Source organism: Egretta garzetta, unplaced genomic scaffold (assembly GCF_000687185.1).
Source record: "Egretta garzetta isolate BGI_Z169 unplaced genomic scaffold, ASM68718v1 scaffold85, whole genome shotgun sequence".
Classification (NCBI taxonomy): Eukaryota; Metazoa; Chordata; class Aves; order Pelecaniformes; family Ardeidae; genus Egretta; species Egretta garzetta.
In genome coordinates, this window is record NW_009259718.1 from 520909 (window position 1) to 526865 (window position 5957).

The 5957-nt window shown below is 46.7% G+C and overlaps 1 protein-coding gene across 1 annotated transcript in view; it reads left to right on the forward strand.

Annotated features, from left to right (window-relative positions):
- Nucleotides 1-141: 141 nt before the first annotated feature.
- TMEM39A (transmembrane protein 39A) overlaps nucleotides 142-5957 on the forward strand; it is a 26506-nt gene continuing 20690 nt past the window's right edge. The window contains exons 1-2 of the mRNA XM_035894505.1: nucleotides 142-1474; nucleotides 4960-5004. The gene's annotated coding sequence lies outside the window, so the exon portion shown is untranslated. The remainder of the gene's footprint in view (nucleotides 1475-4959; nucleotides 5005-5957) is intronic.

Here is a 5957-nt window from a genome sequence, read left to right on the forward strand (position 1 = left end):
CTGCCGGCGCTCCGCCACGTCTCGCCATTTGCCGGCACGCAGAAGTCCCTGGGTTGTTTTGCTTGTTTGGTTTTCTTTCTTTTTTCTTTTTTTTTTTTTTTTTTTTGAAGCTGCAGGGGAGCTTTGAGGGGCCGCATTTGCATTTGCAAATCGATGCATTTGCATCGCTGGTCCTCGTCAAAAGTTGGGAGAGTTTGGCTGCCTCTCAAAACGTTATTGTGTTTAGCACCGCTTCACAGCGAAATGAGGTGGGGCTTGGGAGGAGCTCTTAGAATCCCAGAATTTACGTTAACCTGCTTCCGAAACCTAATCGCTCAGGAAAGAGAAAGGTGTTCCCCTTCCTAAATCGTATGTGGCATCACAAAAGAGCTTTTTTGCGTTGAACCCTAACGGAGTGCAGAGGAAACCCCTCTGAGCGTGCATGCCTGCGTGCAGGTGGCTGTGTTTGTGTTACCAGCGAGTTCTCTTAGTATTTGGAAAAAGCCTCAAAATCAAAGTATTTTTGCCTGCAGTACAAATTAGATCACTGTATGGATTAACCAAAGTTTGTGTTGCTATAACGTAACTTTTGTTGCTTCTCCATGCAAAACTTCCCAGCGTAACTGCCGCTACCCGCAGAAAATAAACAATTATTTTAAATTATTTGGTCAAAACGTCAAAGGCATTTCACCGACAATGGCAAGAAAAGCAGAAGGGGACAAGTAGGGTTGACCAGGGTGCTGCCCTGCTGAGTCCACCTGGCTCTGGGGTAAGCCTGCAGACGTGCCCGTCAGAAGCTGGAAAGTTCCACCCAGACCTCATGAAGCTGCAACCCATGAGGGAATCTGCTGCCAAGCGCTAAAAAAGCCCTTCAAGAAAAAAGGCAAAATTCATCTTCTTTTGTGGGAAGGAATGACTTCTGTTAAAAGAACCAGAGAGGAGAAAAATTCTGCTTAAAAGTGTAAGGAATTAAATGAAGAAAAATGTTGCAAATGTTTTTGCAAGAAAAAAATGACCTCCGCTGAAACCGTCAGAAATTAGATCTGAAGGGAGAATGAAGGATATCCTTAAATTCCTTCAGTTTGTAAATAGTGAAGGATGTTGATAATCCAAAAACTGAAAGATGTAAGAGTAGTTGTCCAGTAAAAACTGTACAAGTGACCCCTTTTCTAACGGTATCAGCCACACCTACTCATAGTTTTAGTCGGGTTTTATAATGTTACGTAATTGATTGTAATCAAATCTGTCAAAACGGCATCGGCCTCAAAGACAGTAAGGTTCCAATAGTGCTGTGAGGATCACAGCTGTAGGTGCAGAAGACACCCCGCTGAGAGTGACCGAGAGCTTTAGTCATCGTTTGACCCAGCGAGCGTGTATTGGCATTATCTGGCTTGTCAGCCCACAGGCTTACCACAGATTTAATCAGCGCGTGCCTGAAGTCCCAATGCACGCAGCAAATGATGTTCTCGCTCATCCTACAGGCCAACAGAGACAGGTAAGCAAACGGTGAGACATGCCGCTCCTAACGGTGGTGATCTCGCAGGATGGATAAGGGGAGGGAAGAGGTGGCCAAAGGTCTGTGTGAAGATGCTGGCAGCCGATCTGCAAGTGTGGTGTGGACTTGGAGGGATCAGGGCTACTGTGTTACAGGGGTATAAAGGATGTGCGAGAAACTTGGGCTGGTTGCAGCGAAGGCATCACCGGGGGCTGCGGGAAAGAAATGCATTGAGAACAGCAATTAACTCCCATTTATGGCCCATGGAACACTGTGTTAACTGATACAAGCACTTCTGTGGCTACACTTTTATAGAAGTCCCTCTGCATGGTTTCCTCCACAAGCATTCTTGTCTGGCAAATGTAACATTTGCCAAACTTTTCTTTGATCGTGTTTCTTTCCTCTGGACTAAATGTTATGCTTGTTCTATAAAATAAAACCCTCTTGTGGATCTCATGGGAACAGAGTCTGCATTGAGAAGGGTCCTGAGTCGGGGGTCTCCTTCAATGACCTATCTTTAATCTTTTATTAGGCAAAACCTTACATTTTCTGCTACCTCAAAAATTCAGATTTGTCCTAGATGAGATCTTTAGCTGTTGATTTTAATCTCACTTGTAGAGTATGACAAGAACTGAACTTAAGCTACCCAGGGTATCAGCCACATATCTTTGGGCACCACGCCACATGCAGATGCAGTACGAGCTCTTTTTTTCCCCAAATGACTCGGTGACTCAAGGTTTTCAAAACTGTGAAATAGTATTTTTGAAATCTTTGAAAAAGACCAAAGATCATTAGTTGTGGAAATAATGCCATCCAATAAAGAATTTTCTGTAAACTTAGTAGTAGGTATTTCAGTGGAATGCTACATCTCCAGTTTGGAGAAGGACATAGGGTATATGGCATCTTGAGTAACGTTATTATGTTGAGGTGACAAACAGACATATTATTTTTCCTGTCTGGGAAGAGGCAATGATATCAGGCGGAAAACCTGATACCTCATCTGTTTTCCTAGCACGGCATAAACAGTTTCCCCTCAGAAATAAAATCCATACCCATAGGTTCTTAGTGCTACTAAAAAATTACTGCTGAAGCGCCCCTGGATGTAGTTTATCTCAACACAGCGTCATAGAAATAGCGGAATTTCTGAGCAAACAGAATCAGAACACAAGTCATTTGGGTCTGGTTCTGTTAGCGTCGCTATTTGCTGAGCAGGAGCAGATTTTAAAGCCCTGCAGGTTAGTTTCCTATTCACATAGGCATCAGTGATCTCAAGCAAAATCATTCCCTAACACGGCTTGTAGAAGATATACAGGAGCGCTGTTTTCTTGGATGCAGATACAATTCTTCAAGTCTCACAGTTTAAACACAGGCCTTTTGCCCGATAGATCTTTTAGATGAAAGCTGTTTGCCTGATGCAACGTGGCCTCGAAAGGTGAACGACAGCAGCGACCCTTTCCTGCATGCAGGTGTGACACAAAGGAACTTTTGAAAGGGAGATTTGACTTCCTGGGCAGTGTTTTGCATACAAAATCCAGCCGGTGTTTGTGTGGGCACAAGAGGAAGTTCCGCCTCGAGTGTTTAGACATCAGTGAGTTGCGATCCCCGTGACACTCAGTATTTTCTGTAAGAGTGTTAAGATAGTTGTGTTACATCCAGCGTTCCGTGTTCCTATTTTCCCATGTCTTATTCAGCTGCACCCTATTTTAAACCTTGGAGCCCAATCCTAGCGCACACTAAGTAAGAATTCTGCGGCACAGAGTCATGGAAATATGCCCTGGCAGTGGTGACTTACCATCATGATTGTACAATTCAGCAAAGCAGAGCGACTTTACTGTGGCCCAGGTGGCTGGTAAAAGCGTGGTGTCAGCAGGACAGAGTTTGAAGCAGGCTTCAAAAGTCGTCCCAGTGACTGGTGGATGTTCAAGCAATTGGTTCATGCTGAATTCCGTGCCACTACTGCTACACTGTTAGTGGTACCCAACCTCGTCTGGGTACATGCACGGGAGATGGAAATGATGTCTTTGCTCTGTCGAGGTACGGCTTTGACTCTGCGTTAAATGACAGCCGTATCCCCGGGTATATTTACAGGACTGTTCAGTGTCACAGCCATTTATGTCCCACAGATTGTGGGGCAACAGCCCCGGAGTAAAAGGATAGAGGGGATGTTTGATAAAATGAAAAAGGAAGGAGTTAAATCAGTAAGACTGGAAAGGGATTTGAAACGGGAGGGAGAGTGAGTGACAAAGAAAAAGAGGCTAGGTCTTCTAAGGGACAGCAGAAAACAGACAGATAGCATGGCAGAAGTGAGAAGCAGATGTAAAGGGCATTAACCTCAAATACCAGAAAGGAAATGAGAATTAGAAAAAAAAAAAAAAAAAACAGGAACAGAGGTAAAGATAAGAAAAATCAAGTGTGCTACTGGCTGAGAGTGTAAAAAGTTTTATACCGTTGGTGTTTGCTGGTGCGCCAGCCAGCTGGGAAAGTGGTGGAACGGCGACTCTGTACAAGTGTTTCATCGAAGTCCCTGTAGCAGTTACACGTTTAATCAGAGAGGAAGGGTCCATTCAAACACGAGCCTCTGTACTTTCCCGGGTTTCTCACTGATGTAACCCAGCGTTTCACGATAAAGTCCCATGCAAGGAATCAGTTAGAACGCTAGGGGGACCTCACAAAATGTAAGAAGGATGGTCTCATCTTTCACATGCTGCCTGAGCTGCTCCTTGTTCCTCAGTGCTCATCTCCTCAGCTCAGTCTGGATTACAGTTCCCTTGCAAGTATGAGGAGAGCAAGGACCCAAATGTTCATGTGTGTCTCTGATTAATTCAGTGATAAAAATACAACACGCCATAGGTTGGCCACAAGGACCCTGGCAGATAAATACAAGGTATTTCTGAAACAGCGATATCAAGAATAGAAGGGAATAAACTGTCACTCCGTAATTGTCCCAGGCTCGTACTGTGAGTGTGCGAGAATGAGAAAGAAGATGAGGCACCCAAGTTTCCATACGATATCATTGAATTCTGCATGCATAACCATTAATAAGTAGGATGCTGGGGAGGAATTCTGCATGCATAACCATTAATAAGTAGGATGCTGGGGAGGAGGGTGTGTAAACCTTAAAACATCCAGTCAGAGTTGTTGTCAGGTCATTAACCTAACTTGTACGACTAGCAGAAAGTTCCTTCTTTGAGTCAAAATGCGTAGCAGCTATAAGATCCTTCTGCACGTATTCAGACTTAAACTGGTGTTCAGATTTGTGGCAGAGAAGGAATTTCCCCCCTGTGAAATCAGCACAGACCTCCGTCTCCTACCTTACTGTGCCCCGTAGCTCCATCAGCTATGATCTCCTGGGCATGTTTTACACAAAGAGCAGCTTTCTCTCGGAGCAGGGGCCTCAGGCCTTGGAGACACCTGGACTGAAGTTAAGAACATTGTATTTTTTGAAAGATTTCACCTTTTAATGTGGGTTTGTTTTTTTTCTCCAGCTGATCCGTAACAGTCGAACGCTTTGGCAGATTTCCTAGTACGGGGTACGTATGAGAGACGTGCAGGCACAGGGACTACGGCCACATCTGCTGGTACAGCTGGGCTGTCGCTGGTCATTTCTGCGGCTACAGGGAGAAGGGCGAGCAAAGCTGAGGTGGGGGGGCAGTGGGGCAGGCATATGCGGACTGGTCAGAGTGCGGCAGCCATGGTCCAGTTTATAGACATGAAGATTATCTGAAGGTGCTGCTGAGGCTGGAGGAAGGAAAGTGAATGCACGAGGGGCAGACCCTGATCAGCCCTCAGGGCATGAGGAGGGAGAATTCTGTGTCAGAAGTGAGCCCAACCACACCGGTAAGCCGAGGAGACTTTATCACAGCCCCTTCCAGACCACTGTTCTAAAAGTAAAGCAGAATAGAGGGGAGGGTCGGTCAGGCCAGCTCTGTGCCATTTATCATAGACTTGCCGGGCCTGAGTTACCAGGTTCTCAGGGTAAAACTTTCAAGCGGTGCATCCCCATGCAGGACTGTCTATTGCTCATGCGCAAGATTGTTTCTTTCCTCCAGTATTTCCTCTCGCTCCCTGGGAGAGTTTTCTTCTTGTGGCTGTGGAAGCTGATGTGGCACCAGTACAGAGCCCAGAGCTTTGGGCTGGCAGCTCCAAGCCGGCCCAGAAGTCTCTTGCTGCTGAAGCAAGCCGTGGGTTGGCGCCGTGTCACCCACCGCCAACCTCTGATGATTTGCTGCCCCTCGGTGGCTACCGCAGACACTGCCCGAGGTCCCTTCCCAACTGCTCGCTCTTCACTGGGCCCCCCGGCGCCGGAGGCTGGCCCGAGCACCCCTGCGTGCCACCCTCTGGATGTATTATTCCTTGCGAGCCTAGCGCAAGAAAATTGTTCCTGCTGCAGCAAAGAGCAACCCGGGAGGCGGGGCACTCCCGCGGGGCCTCCTGCCGGGGCCCAGCCAACGCGCCGGTGATGCGCGGCTGTGAAAACCCGTCG